At 40.1% G+C, this 16,256-nt stretch overlaps 1 protein-coding gene across 1 annotated transcript in view; it reads left to right on the forward strand.

The window, feature by feature from the left end:
• The window catches only part of fam20cb (FAM20C golgi associated secretory pathway kinase b), a 71,997-nt gene that overhangs the window by 30,561 nt on the left and 25,180 nt on the right, over positions 1 to 16,256 (forward strand). The window lies entirely within an intron of this gene.

Consider the following 16,256-nt stretch of genomic DNA (forward strand, 5'->3'; position numbering starts at 1 on the left):
GCGGTGCTGACTCGTCCCAATGCGCTGATTTCACAGTTTAATCACAAAAAGTGCGGCGGTCAAAGCTGTGCAGGAAGAAGAAATGGCTGTGTAGAGGGAAATAGTACAGGCAGTGGCCATAGCCGTGGCTCGTCCACCCGAGAGAGGAGAGAGGAGGGCACAGAGTCCCCCCTCTGCTGCGCTCTCACATTTAGAGATCAACTCTGTGTTGGCGCGCAGCGTTTAACTTCACGTGTATCGTGTCCCCCTTGGCTCTTTTCTGCGCCCCCTAAATGTGTGTGCACCACACTTTGAGAAGCTCTGAGCTGCACCATAGATTACATATTAATGTATATATTTGTGCCATGCCTGAGATCCTGGTGTAAACACAGCACTCGAGCCACTGCAGGGGACTGACTCTGAGTAATTGAGCCACTTGACCTGATACTGTGTTTTAATTGTGTTTAAAGTGTCATTTTCTTGTAATTAGAGCAGCTGCTAATTTCTGACTAATCGGAATGATCTAATTAAAATTCTTCACAGCAAGACGGCATGAATGAATTACAGTCTGATTAATGTTTTGACTTATTTTTTTAAATATAAATGTTTTAAATATTTTTTGAATATACTGAATGGAGAAAACCTTTCATGCAATAATGGTGTTATGTTATGTTTGCTTTTGTTTTTTAAATGGACAGATATGAGGAGGGTCTAGCATCTATGCGATCGAGCACAAAAATGTACAACCTTTTGCAAGCTGCAAGCTAGATTGTCAAGCCGTTTGAGTTTTCAAACTCACAAGAATTCATCTTGTACAGCTCTTGCTGATCTGTTCGAGTCCACACATCTTTTCATGTGAAGCAAAAAGCATATATATTTTCCAACAAAAACATTGAATAAAAAAATATGAAAAAGTTGACAAGGGTAAAATACAGTATGTATGATTTGTGAACATTCATTCAGCCAAATACTATCTGTTAATATCGTGGCATGTCAATATGCTGCTGTGATTGGCTCCACTGAAAGTCCCTCTGCTGCCTGAACGAGTTCTGGTGTCATTCCAGATTGATATACTGCCAGGTTGCCCAATTTATAAGCACACATTTAAATTTGTCTTCATGCAAACCATTTTCAAGGACTAAATAAAACCCTTAGCCCACTCTAAATGAGCATTTGCCAAAAATTGTGACCCACGAGGTTTTTGTTTACTTTTTATATAGTTTTTTTTTGGCTAATATATATCCATGGCCATTTTGCTTATAACAAACATGGTGGGTTTTCAAGACAAGATGAGCCTCAGATAGTGTATAGGGGACTTAGTTTGCAGGTCTCAGGCTTCAAAACATGTCCTATTCTCTTTTGGAAATCAGTGAGAGATGGTGAAGAATCACGTGTTAGTACTTTTAACTCAGTAGCAAAAAGTGGTTTATTTTATGCTTTGTTTGTCCAGCGCTTATTCAAATATGAGCTTTGACCAAATTGCTGTCTGAGGGGGCGGGGCCTTGTCGGTGACCAATGATCTGAACAGGACTGGCTATTCACTTACTACATCTCTCTCTGCAGGGCAAGCGGCCCATTTAAACACGCCCGCTATCCCAAACACTCTAAATTTAAAAGTCATGATTTATTAGTTGACGCGGTGAAGAGGAGCTTTCATCTACCACATGAAAAAACATTAGCCGCAGTTTGTTCACTTTATTCAAATGTTGCGGCCGTTAAGAGCAGCAGATTGTGAAAAGTCTCTGCATTAAAAATGTACAATGACAACCGACATGTTTTGCTCATGTTTTCTTTATGGCCTTGAATTAACTGTGTGCCTGTCATGCTGGATACACTTTAGTGCGAGCTTAAGTGGCGCTGCTTTGCATGGGAGCAGTTATTTTTCTTTGTTTTTGTGTGAACCAGTCAAATTTGAAATGCATTGAAATTCCTAATCTACCAGCCTATGCTTAACTATCATTCTCTAAAACCACATACGCTATAGCAGTCTTTTACGGATGTGGGGAAAACGTATATAATATTACGCAATTTCATGAGCATGGAAATTTAGATTGTCATGTCAAAATAGTTATGTTGATGAGGTTGAAAAAAATAGCCATTTAAAAATATAATAAAGGGTGCAATCTTTCAACTGTGATACCTGAACCTGATCTGCATCATTTTGAATGATATATTTAGTTGTTATTGGGACATGAAATAAAATAAAATGTTAAAGACGTAAAGTTAAATTACTTTACTTTACGTTACTTCTGTATCTGTATCGCTCACCTCTAGGCTCTATTATAATTACAAAGCAACCTTATGTGAACTGTAGACCCAAAAACATAGAATTTCCCCCCAAATTGGCCATGTCTCTTTTCCTTTAACCATTCTAGATTAGCTGTCACTCTTTGCCACTGGCTTGTTTTCTCATTCTATAAAGCCTCTTCTCGTCCTCCTTTTCCAGCATTCATGCCATCCGAAGGCTATTTCCTGTCCCCTTTCTTTTCCCTAACATGTTTTTTCACCATCCCTCCATCTCGCCTCTGGCCACACCTCTCAATCTCCGTTCCCAACACCAAGAAATCCTCCCTCTATTTCAACCCCAAGTTTCCTCCTTGTATGATAGCAAAATGCAACTGGAAAAAGTGTATCCCGCCCTCACATTTTTGGAAAATCTGATTGTCTTTATTGTTCCCGCTCTTGCAAAACTTGTTTTTCTGCAGCCCATAAAGCCTCAGAGACATTCCTTATAAAAGCTTAACAAGGTCACTATTCTATTTTCTTCAATGGAGGCAGAATGCATAACAAAAGTCCATGCAGGTTTTTGTGTGTGTCTTTAGAAGTACTGTGCTTTATTTGGCCTTTACAAATACATCTGGACTCCTTTTATATTGTTATTTATTGTAGAACGAATTATATAAGATGTGTATGTGTGAAATATTTTTGAAATATTTAGCGACCCAGGCTAGCTGTCTTTCATTTAGAACACTGCTGGTTTCTTGCCGTTTTCTGGAAACATTGGGGAGTGACGCATGTTTAAATGGCGACACTAAGACTTTTGTGTCGGATGTACTAGAACTGACCAAAAGCTGTGGTACCTAATTTTCAAACCATGAAAGGAGAAAGAAGGTATTCTACAATCCGTCTTATAGCTCTCAGAAAACCTTTGGCACGTCACTCGTATTCACATGCATGCTTTTCTTAGCATGTGCACAGCTTAGAACAGCTTTTTCAGGCGGTGGCAGACGTAGGAAATGGGCTGGACCAAAACATACAAATCAGGCTCTTTATTCCAGCTTTGCGAGCAATAAAATGAGCTGCTTTTACAATATATCTATTGGGGGGGAAACCACTAAATATATTCAATAAAGTCAGATAAGCCCACTTTAAGAAAGACATATAATGAAATACACAAACTATGTCTGTTTTTTTAAGTGAATTTCCATAGCAGTCCTAGCTACATTCTACCCAGTGTCTTGTGTGTTCTTGACAGTTTTTTTTCCCTTCCCATAGCCCCAGGGTGCTGTTATTTATAGGTGCTGCATAGACGAACACAGGTAGTCACCTATAGAATACCTCTGGTTCAGCTCTTCAGTGTGGCAGCTGTCATAGCCAGGCAGGTATTTGTGGTAGTTTTTTTTGTCCCTGTTGATTTGGCATTTAGGTTTAATTTAAAGGTACAGACCGTAATTACAGACATACATTACTCTTTGTTTTATAACAATTTATTTCAGGGTTTGGTAAACGTTTTGGCTTTGAGTGCCACTTTGAAAAGTGAAGACACCGGCATTTTGTATGGACATTCATTCAATTGTCACATTGCAGTCTTTATATAGCCCATTTTTAGAGAAGCTCATTCATTTATAATGTAATTAAAATGATCACAGACACCCTCCTGTGTCTCATTCTTCTTCTGGTATTAAACAGCCTGATATAATCCTGAATTCTCCCCCAAAGTAAATACCTGCATTCTGGTGCTTTATGTGTGCTATTTATTTTACTCAGCAGCAGCAGCAGCAGCAGCAGCAGCAGCAGCAACAGCAGCAGCAGCAGCAGCAGCAGCTGCAGCAGCAGCAGCAGCAGCAGCAGAAGCAGCAGCAGCAGCAGCAGCAGCAACAGCAGCAGCAGCAGCAGCAGCAGCAGCAGCTGCAGCAGCAGCAGCAGCAGCAGCAGAAAAAGCAGCAGCAGCAGCAGCAGCAGCAGATGCAGCAGCAGCAGCAGCAGCAGCTGCAGCAGCAGCAGCAGCAGCAGCAGCAGCAGCTGCAGCAGCAGCAGCAGCAGCAGCAGCTGCAGCAGCAGCAGCAGCAGCAGCAGCAGCTGCAGCAGCAGCAGCTGCAGCAGCAGCAGCAGCAGCAGCAGAAGCAGCAGCAGCAGCAGCAGCAGCAGCAGCTGCAGCAGCAGCAGCAGCAGCAGAAGCAGCAGCAGCAGCAGCAGCAGCAGCTGCAGCAGCAGCAGCAGCAGCAGCAGCAGCAGAAGCAGCAGCAGTTTAAAGTCAATATTATTTTCTTATGAAGCAAACCCTCTCTTTCACTCTTCCAGCAGTCACAATGCAGACAATGATTTATGTTGTTAGGGCCCAATGAAGTGTCTGACACACAGAGCTGTATCAGTCCGTTCACGCGGCTTTGGACCGATCCAGGATAAAGACAGAACTACATTCTCCGGTTGATGATAAGGAAAGACGCTACAGTGGAGCTGCAAACAGGAGCGTTCAAAACACGAGGCACGACGCTCCTCCGCTGCCCCAAACCCTTCGCTCAGCTCCAGCGCACACGCAAACGGGCCAAAGTTCCCAAAGCCGCAGATGGATGGAGAGGAGAGGACTGTGTCGCTACAGAAGCAGCTGTCAACAAACTCTGCTCTGCTGAGTCTGATGCGGGAGCAAGAGCGCGGTAGTTACGAAGCGTTAATGTACGCAGCAGGACATACCGGTATGGCTTTTTTTTACCATTTTGCTGTGCGTGCGACTCAAAATTACTCTGGTTTATATCATGGTAGGCTTGAAAGGACTCACCCTTTTATACTTTTGATTAGGGGTGGACGATGTTGAAAAAAGTAATAGCTTGATGTTTTGTTCTATCATTATATGTAAATCCATCAAAAATTTGTTAAAACTTGTCATATATATACGTTGAGGCTTAATTATCAAACAAATATGAAATGACTGTAAAATGTATTTTAAAAGTACAGAAATATCACCTTTATTACTTTTTTTCATTTTCATTTTCGCTGTAATCACCTCTTTATTGCATTTTTATGTATGTAGTCGATAGTCAAATTTAACATATCTTCAAAACAACGACAAGAGGATCTAAGAGGACTGAGTGTAAAATATAACAGCATTCTTGTCCATGATTACTGTAAAAAATAAGTAAACTACATTAGAATTGCATCCACGGAAGCTATTAGTTCAAGCTACATCTTCATAATGTGCCAAACAAGCCAGAAAATCCAATAAAGCCACTGTACGCCGCTGCACAAGACACAGGTTCGCTTTAGGATGCATTTGTTTTCACTACTTAATTTTGTTTTCTCTATAAATCTAGTGGCGCTGATGCGTAGTAAGCCCATTTTTCCACTTCATTCATCTGTCCTTAGACATTCCCCTCATAGATTTCCTTCCACTGCTTGGCTCCAGTGTTTCCCTATGTGTATTTATAGTGTATTTATACGCTCGGAGCTCTGTTTTCTATCTGCTTATCAACTGCCACCATGTACCCCACCCACCAATTTAGCAGACAAGCCCAGGGATTTGTCCACACCACAGGCCCTGGCAGCAGTCACTCAGCAGACCTCCAGCCCCGTCATAGGCCTCTTATACACGCAGCTCCACACCAGGCCTCTGCAATCCCTCCACAACACACGCTTTCCAGGGTTTTAGCGTTTTATGAAGGTAGTTCTCAATTTCTGGAGTCAAAAATCTCTAAAAGTTTAAACAAAAGGAGTCAACACGGTGTATAATAAAGAGTTCACATGAGCAATACGGATGTTACGATTATTGTGACACATCAGGATTTTACGATTATTCAAGATTAGTATTATTCATTTATTTTTAATTTTACAGTTCTATAATGCCCAATTCAAAGTTGCTTGTACCAGAGAATAGATCATTTCTCAAACGTTCTGAATGATAAAGTAAAGCTATTGTTTGTGACTTAAGATAAGATAAGATAAGATAAGATATTCCTTTATTGTCCCACATGGGGAAATTTCATTGGTGCAACGCAGGTAGATACAGAGGTAGATACAGAAGAACAGATCACTTATAGGAAGTCTGATAAACACTTTCAGTAGAAGCTCAATTAAAAAAATCTCTATGCTTTGAAATGAAATAACCAAATTTTGCTTCTTAAATGGTCATGATTGTTATAATTTATATTTCTTAGGATTATATAGTGACTTGAATATCGCAATTATCAATTAACCGAATCATTTTGACATCCCTAAATCGAAATGCAACTACTTGCTGTCTACTTCTCGCATTACAATTGCCTTTACTACAACTAATACTCATAAAAGAGTATACTATGCCTCTAATAATACATTTACCTGTTTTGGTAACTATTATATGAGGAATATACCCACCGTGCTACATGTATTTTAACATTTCACACCTACGCGACTATATATTACATATTATTCCGTGATTCCTCCATAGCCTCCAACAGCGGTGCCCTGCTTATACTGCTTTTCTGCTTGGCTCTCTCTCGTTGAGTATGTATGACTTTAGCCGTGGAGTGTGAAACCGCGATCCACAGAGCTTTGTATGTCATAAATCAGACACGCTTACACACCTACAGCTCCGTGTTGCTAAATCACATCCGTGCAGCAATTCTCTCTCCGCTTTTGCAATCGCATGTGACTAAAATCAGCAGACAGACAAACAGAAGCAATAACAAGTTGAATCCTGCAACCCCGCCAATGTGCCACCGCCTTCTTAACCAACCAGCAAAGTGTATAATTAGTCTAATTGTCTTGGCAATACATTTCTATGCAGACATGAAAGAAAGTGAGGGAGGGGGTGTCATTGCTAATTACTGTCAGAGTTTGCGGACCCATGTCACAAGAAGGAACATGACGGGGTTATCAGATTTCTATGGAGCGCAGTTGGAGAGTAATTTAAGGCGAGATGGAGTGGAGCTGGAGTTAAATGAAATTGTGCGCCGTAGACACAAGATTGTTTTTTTATATAGTTGTGGCGTGACTCAGAGATAGACGACGTGGGAGGTAGACAGAACGAAGCAGCTCAGGAGGAGCCTCTTCACCCTCATATAAAAGACCTTTTAACGTCTTTCGCTTTGTCAGCTCATAGAAATGATTTGATCAAATGTTTTTTCCACAAATGTTGCCGTTGTGGTCCACCATTTTACTACAGGAGTAATATGAGATGTTTTTATTTCAACTGCAAATACAGAAGTCTCAAAGCAAAAGGAACACACTCTTGATGAATGGGGCTATATGGCGTAAATAACACATATGCAAAATAGATTTTTTCGGGAGGTTATATAATATAATCTGCCATCAAATCGCATTCAATACATCTGCGTGCCTGCTTTAGCATGTCAGGGGAAAGCTAGGTTATTTCCCCAATGTAATTCCCCCTGCTGCCAGTAGAAAGAGCTCTAATTCATTTCCTAACATGTGAAATGCCTGACTGGTATGATCTAATGTGTGCTTTTGTAGACCAATTTTTTAAGTTCTAAAACATGAAATGCCAAAATTATTGTACTCAAAACATGTTTAAAGGACAATGACAATACAAATAAGGCATAATATGTGTCTTTTGAAGTAAGTATAGTACCTAGATTTTTAAATCCTCAGTCTGCAATTGTGCCTATAGCTTATACAATATCTACTCTAACTATACACTAAATAGCTTATATACTGAATAACAATGAAATAGTAATTACTGAAAAACCACCATACACGTTTTTTTTGTTGTTTTTTTTCAAAACGGAATTAGCAGGGTTCCCATATTCGTGCACTTGGAGAGGCTTCCCGCTGCCCACAATTGACTGATCTGCCACATTAAACAGCCCTCTTCCTTTGGCTAATGTTGATTAAAAGATAGCCCGTATTGTCTCCAAACGAGCGGTCATAACAAATTGCTGCTCTTACCATTACCGGCATCTTCTCGATTTTTCCCCTTTCAAGTCCAAAGCCACAGGAAATGAGGGAAATCCATTAGTCTGATAGTTGTAGGACCACCACACCCCCTCCACTTACTCCGAAGCCCATTCACGCGCCTACCCTGGCCTATGGGCCTGCACGACAACAGCACAGGAAATGGCAGAGCATTAATGGCAGCTTTGATTACTCTCCTGTCACTAATGTAGCCCACATGAAAGACAAGACGAGGAGAGCCATGACTTCAGCCCAGTCAAAAGCATTTTCATAGCATCACCACGTTGCTGGGCCTTACTTACTTTGCCATTTGGAGCGCACCGAGAAGCCAGAGGCGTCCACATGATGCAATCATAAACATGCTGTAGGCGCACACCTCACATCTGTCCGAGCAGAATCCTCCAAGACACTGCTCCTCGCTGATGCCATCTTCTTTACCTACTTCGGCCACGTCTCTTTCACATTGTGTGGCACACATGTGGATGTAGCCTATAAATTGACTTTCAAGTAATGAACATTTATAGCGCACGCTATGTGATAAATCATCATTAATTACATTTCAAAAATGTGATTAATCAGATTAAAAAATATATAGGTTTGATGTATGTATTAAACTAGCAGGCAACCAATTTAATTAATAGGCATTTCTTACTATTAAGGACTCTTTTAAGGACTATTTTAAAAGATAAAGAAAGTAAATCTTATTATTATTATTATTCATAATAATAATAATAATATTATTACAGAGAAGATATCAATTCACATAATCACATTTTTATATATTACATTATATATAGCTCAAGTTTATCTGAAACTTCTCGTTTTGTGTCGCTCAAAACTCAAAACTTGCTTAAGCAAACTGTATTTGGAATGGACACATTTTTTAAAACAAGGTCTTTAACTTCACACATTTTGTGCTGTAACAATGTCATTTCTCTACTGAAAACCAACCCTTGTTAGCTTGTTCCCATTTAGGCTCATATCAAGCAATGCTATTAGCTCCCTGAAACGTTAGCATAAGTTAATTTCCAATTTTCCGTATGCGGCTTGTCCCTTGGGGCTTTGTGAGTCATATAAGAGCTGCATGTGTTTTGGGAGCTCAGACATGCTGTTCTCCGTTCTCTTTATTCTCTTCACTATTGGAATGAGCGCTCAGTGGAGCCATTTGCATGTCAACATGACATAGCATTGTGCACCAGCCACATTATAGAAGCAATAAATAGAATATGTGTTTCACATTTTGCTTGAGAGAATAACATGCGGCACCTTCAAATTGAGAAACTGCCATTTGACAAAATGATTTATGTTGGCAAGAATCCACTCAAGCTGTGTGTTCAATAAAAGCCGGGTTATACCTCTTAGAAGTGCAATATGAACCTGCTTTCATTAAAACATTTAGATATGCCTAATACTTTGTTTAATGAAAATGTGAACGCTAATACTAGCTCGAAAACGGTCCGGTTCACATGTGGATGTATTTGAAATGACCTCTGGTATTTTATGAGCGAGTTAATAAGGTGCGACGCTGGCACAGTGGAGGAGAAACTATTACTGTGGCTGGAGTCGTGCTGCTGATCTGATTGACCCCAGTGTGACGCTTTGGGCTGCGCTGAAATGTCCGCTTGTTCAGCTGTTTTTACACACTTCTCCTGTGTCTTGGCCCACTGATCACTGTTAGAATAACCTACTGTAATATGTGCTGATAACTATGTTGAATATTGTTATGATGACATGACATGAAGTATCTTATGCGTGTTTGGTATTTGGTTTGATATTGGGCAACGTGCTCGTCTTCTGGCGGTTTGTCCTCTCGACAGAAACATCCTTGGTAGAGCCGTCAGGTGGCATGTCAGCTGCCTCAGGTGAATACTGTTGTTGTGTTCTTGGGCAAGACACTTAACCCTGTCTGCGTACACTGGTGTGTGAATTGGTGTGTGCGAATGTGAGTGGTTCCTTGATGTAAAGTGTTGAGTGCCTTGAAGGTAGAAAAACACAATATACTGGTAAATGGGAGATTACTGGGATTAGACCAGTAATCTCAACTCTGTTTATAGGATTGTCAAAAATATTGATACTCAGATACTTGTCATTTCTAAAACTACATACTGATAGATACCAACACTGACAGAAACCACACAAACATTACACAATTTAATCTTTCCAGAAGAGCTTTGGAACAGTCCAAGATCAAATATAAAAAACTGCTACAATTTAGTTTTGAAAATGAAATGACATTGTCTAAAAAACATGTTGGCTTTTCTGTAGTATTAAAATTGAGTCTGAAACTATTTTAAATAGGAGATTGTGGTTCCACGTAAACGGTGCCACCCTCTTCTTAATACGTACTTATCTCGGGTCACGAATGATATTGCAATAAGGGCGTACATGTTCAGTCGAGTGTGTTATATAAATTGTGCATGTGTGTGTGACTTCCCCTTGTACCCATTTCCCGATCACATACACAGATCCCTCGGGTGCTCTTAGCTTGTGTCTGCGAGTTCATTCCGTGTCAGCCGTGTCCTTATTGCCGAGGCTTTTTGCACAACAGCTACAACATATGTCTGCATAGAAACATGGACGCCTTTCTCTGCCTCTTTTACTCCAATCGTAATAATTCTATTAGCACGTTCTGTTCAGCAGCCGCCTGATAAGTCTGCAACAAAAAGAGCACGGTTCTAGTGGGGGTTTGGATGGCTCTGGGCTGGACAAGATGCTTTGTTCTGGTTTAAAGCCCAATATAGGAACTGAAGAGCTTAGCAAAGGCCCGTGTCACTGCGAGCATGAGGCGCAAGTGCTGTACTCTATTCTGCAGTGTGCGACCTTTAACCTGTGGCTAAGTGACAGATAATCGCACAGCCGCGGCATGAGGGAATACGTGCATATGTTAGGGGCGGAGCCAGTCCACTGCGTTGCGGCGCTAATCTGGGTCAATGAAAAAAGGATTTGGCGTAAACTGCAGACTTGGACTTCACTACGGCTTTTCATGGCTGGATTTGGGACGTTTTCGATGCTCAGTAAAAACGAATTGAGATAAGGCGGACAAAAAATTATGAAATGCAACTTGAATGCAGAGATTAAGATGGATTTTCTTATTACTGTGTATGAAATGTATAGTTTCTGATTTGGTGCGTGACTTACACTTACAGGTATAGCCCTTTACTAGAGCAAAACATGAATATTAATTATACACTGGGAAAGCAAATCATTTTTTAACCCCATTTTGACTTCTGGCAAATGTTCTACTTTTGTAACAACAACAGCATCAACGTTATTTTTTACTTTCATCTGTCAAAGATAACATGTTTTAAATGTATATATATATTGACTATAGATTGTAATAGTAACAAATGGTTTCAAAAAGTACTCTGGAAAAAGAAACACTGGAAAAAGTGTTTGAGTGGAAGATGTCAACTTTAATTGAGTTTGTATTCTTAACCTGTTACCATCCACCTATTTTCGCCCTGTGCACAATGGTTGGACATACCCAAATGGCATTGCTTATTAAAAGAGGATCTTATGTTCCACATGCAAGTGTGATACATCATTAGAAAGCTTAGGCCTTCTAGTTTCTGCAGATGTGCACATGTCACACTGTCAGGGCTTCAGAACTTACACTACAGAGGCCCAAACATAAACAAAACATCCTTTTTTAGTCTCGCCTGAATATTGTCAATTTGTAATGGTCCTGAGCATGACATACTTCATTGTGTGCATATGCTGTTCACTGTACATGATGTTTATCTTGTTGACAACAACTGTGTAAAGTTTCAGATCTCTAGGAACAGGCATTTTGGTGCTGTTGACCTTTTTGTATCAAAAAGTATATTCGGAACAAGTGATCCAAATATGTGCCAACTGTGCCAAACTGTTTTATTACAATTTTAGCTCCTCTATGATCATAAAACATACATTTTGATGTTTTTTAGGCCACTAATAGCAATTATAACTGCTAAAAAAAAAATATGTGAAAATGTGTAAATATGAGTTTACCCATGAATTTCCCATATAGAGGTTAAAAAAAATATAGATATTTTTATTTTATTTTTATATTGGTATAATAATACATATATCTAACAAAATGCACGTCCAAAAGGCTAATAAAATCAGAAAACGTTATGCGCAAAATCCTGCCGAGAAATCTGGCTCTTTACAGCCTTCCCGGAGCCTTAAGCACGAGAATACAGAAGATTCTGTGTCAATAAGGCCTTTGTCCCGCCCCTCTTTCTAAAGCTATTCTCATTGGCTAGAATAATATGTCAATCAAACTCAGCTACGTCATTCACACGCGGCGCTATTTAGATGTAAACAGACTAATCCATGTGCGTCTCAAGCGGCGCATTTTTTTTGCGGAGGCTGTAGCAAACAAACCCGTGGACAGAAAAAATCGTGGATGGTCTCATTCTGTAGGTAACAGTCTGAAGAAAAGAAGGATATCCAACATTATTTTATAGGTCAAACAGGTCATTTGTTATGGACGGAGAAATGCGCCGGACAAGCGCATTCTCGTCCGGCGAGAAACGAAGAAAAGTTTGTTTACTTGACAATATCTCAAAATCAGATAACTTCAGGAAAAATACAAGTGGATATTGTTTTTCAATGGTTCCTTACGGACAGACTGAGTACAAGGATGTACAGAATTAAAGCCGTTTCGTCCGTCATAAACAGCAAACAGGTAGGACATGCGTTTGTAAAAGTTGAGACTTTCTCACAAACTATTGGCAATTGCTTCTTGGGGCATATTATTCAATGTAAATCAATGACATATTCGTTTTGTTGAGAAAATAAGCTTTAAAATGATGTATGGCTTGCTGGTATTGACCACGGAAATAAAAGTGATGATGTAAGAGAATATTTGAGATATAGAAAATGCTCGCCGGCGGACAGGTGGGTGGTAACAGGTAGATCAAGTATTGCACTATTTTATTGATTTTTTTTAAATTATCCTTAAGTATTGCTCACATTAACACACCCTCTACCCACGAATGTAGAAGTAGGAGAGCAGATCAGAGCAAAGCGATCAGTCACAGATTTACAGCGAGTCATTGTTTAACCGTAAAGCACATCGCTTGAACATAAAGCGTTGGTACAGCAGCTGATAGATGCATTTTCCGTGGCGGCCACCTCTCTCCTTCCTGTCCTGTTGTGCTGCCCACTGCGCCGTCCTGTTCCTGTATCTGTTAATGCTCTTTTCCAAGCTCTTTTCCCTCCTTGCGTCTTTTCTCCTGGCTCCTCCTGCCTCCTGCTTTGTGACCATCAGGCTGTGGGCACAATACCGGCAGGTCTTCTCCGTAATACCTTCTAATAAATCCACGGCACGCTGTGAGAGCAAAAAAAAGCCAAGATGAAGGAGAGGGAGGCGGACGAGTGGAAGGGTGACTTTGAATAATGAAAAGCCCGCTGACGTCTTGGGTTTCTGACAGAAGTGTTTTGCTTACCGGCTCTGTAAGGCAGGGGGCACCGGAGGGAGAGTGGATAGGTAGAATTGATGAGGCAGAGGAGGGAAAAGCTATCAGATAATTAGCACTAATTGTCGTTCGGGGAGGGACAAAACGCCACTCGCTTCAGGTTTCATTTCACTTCTCAGACTGAGCTGTCGAGTTTGTTCTCTTCTGCTTCGTGCATTCAGAACGATTTCATATTATATTTCATATGATCGCAAGACGGCCCGGCATTTCGCAGAATATAGTCTGATCCATACAGGCGGCAGATAGCAATTCCTTTCATTATTGATTCATGCAAGGTCGAATACTTTGTACAAATCCCACGTATCAAGAGATTTTCAATAAGATGACAACTTGACTTTAAATATATTACTTAAGACTGGGCTTTTCCTTCTGCCCTGAAAAGACAGTTACTAGTTATTTGAGAATTGTATATGCAATGCAAGATTCATGTACTTTAAAACTCAAAATTGTAAATATTTTCAGTTATGTTCAAATTTTCTCTGCCTCACTCAAGTTCTCAACTCATCAGCACCAACTACTGCAATCATATTAATTGTCAGTCATTAATTTCTATCAGCAATCAACAATATCACAATCTAATGCCTGAAATGACAAAAAACAGTAATTGCGTTTTGCTTGCATGTTCCCAAGTACAATTAGCCTATTTAGTTACATGACTTTGACAAACTTAATCATTTCACAAAAACAATTGGCTTTTCACAGTAGTATAATTGTCACAAAATACAAACAAAAGGATTTACATATAGCAAAACTTTTACGACTTACTGCTCTGTGATTTTACTTCGACTAGATTTGATTTGGGACAACTTTATGGTGGTTGCTATGGACAAAGTTCTTTCATCCTACATTTTTGGTGTGTCAATGTCAATTATGTATTTATAAAGCATATTTAAAGCAACCACAGGTGGCTAAAGTGCTGTACAGGCAGTAAGACATTATACTGGTAAACAAGAAAATAAGACAAATTAAAAAAAGAAGAAAAAAAAAAAGGTTTAACAAGATCAATACAAAAACTAATACAGTAATCATAACACAAGATGATCATGTCTACATTAATTAAAATCCAAAGCAAAGTGTTTAGTTTGAACTCCTCCACACTCTGAGCGGAGCAGATATGATGGAGCTGTTCCACTGAAAGTGTTTGATCTCCTCTGGACACGAGCCTGGACTTAGGAACAGTCAGGAGGAGCTGCAGACCTGAGGGCTCTGGGAGGACAGTGCAGCTCTGACACATCCAGTGGTGCCAACAAATTCATTTCAAAACAATTAGTCGAATCTTAAAATATATTTTGAGTTCATGCTTGCAACCTTTGTCACCAAGCTTATCCACAAAGGAACAGCTGTTAGCGCTGTGGTTCTCCCAGCGGAGGTGCTTTAAAAGTCACGCAGAGGCTGTCACGTGGAACGTAAACTCCAGAAAAAGAAGAGATACTTCAGACCTGAGAGGAGGAAAGGCTGTGATTTGAGCAGGTTATAGAGAGGGAGAGAGGGACAGAGGGACAGAGGGACAGAGGGACAGAGGGACAGAGGAGCCCGGTGCTCGTCCTCTGCTCCAGCTCTCGTCCCTCTCCTCCAAATGTACAGCGCTCCTTCTGCCTGTCACAGAGCAGATATCTGTGTGTTCTCACGGCACAAGAGCCTAAAGCATTGTGGGGAAAAAAGGTTATTTTATCTTATGTCATCTTAAACCTTAAAAAGAAAAATTTTATCTCTCATATTGTACATAACGCCATCATATCAGATTCATTCAGCAATCTCATCGAAAGCGCATAGAAAAATGCACTGGGCATTTACGAATGGAACGAGAAATAGAATGTTGGCTGACCTACAGACTTGTGGCAGGGACATGTGTCAGTGAGCGGTTCTGTAAATACAGCTGTAGAAAAACGCTCTCTGCACAGCTGGCTGCCAAAGGTGAAAACAAGTGGAGAAAAGGATGGTAGGATGTATCTAGAAAAGGTAGCCATGAGTGTCAGGCTTTGCATTTAAGGCTTTGGTTGGGCTTAAATCTAAGCGTGGGTGAATAGTAAAGATGGAGAGTTGCATTGGGGAGAAAGGGGATTGCGCAAGTTTGAATTTGACTTGCAAAAGCTCTGATTTCGGTTGAACACACAGCTACATCATACTGTATGTTCAAACACAACATCAGGAAATGCCAGCTTGGACTTATTTTTCTTTGTAGGATTCCAACTATGAAACTTTGAGAGCTGCACAGTGGAACAAAGTTTAAAATAAGATCGCAGCGAGCTTACCTATATCATATCCAAACATTCTGACCAATGCTACGGTACATAAATGAAATAAAATGAAGGAATAAAGTGATAATACCGTGTGAATAGTGCATTACCCATACATTAGTGAATAGAGAATGCATGATACAGAGTAGACATTTGCATACTAAACATGGTATGATTGTTGCAGCATTACATCACGGTTGAGTAGTTAGTAATTGAGCTTAGCGTGAATATTAATTAATACATCAAACGTCTTTGCTGATGCGGTGGGCTGTTTGTGCTGATTTGGAAACATTGAATGTTTAGGGACAATTAACTGGACCTCTCTTGCATGAAAAATATGGATGTAGAAATTCCTAAAGGACCTTGGATCTACCTTGGATCTTAAAAGTTTGTTCATGTAATGTGCCTGCTGGATATCTGGACTCTAATGCCAATATCCATTTTATATACCAAGAAGTCATTTATATAC

Source organism: Eucyclogobius newberryi, unplaced genomic scaffold (genome assembly GCF_026437365.1).
Source record: "Eucyclogobius newberryi isolate DKJ021-1_F unplaced genomic scaffold, fEucNew1.0.hap1 SCAF_20, whole genome shotgun sequence".
Lineage (NCBI taxonomy): Eukaryota > Metazoa > Chordata > Actinopteri > Gobiiformes > Gobiidae > Eucyclogobius > Eucyclogobius newberryi.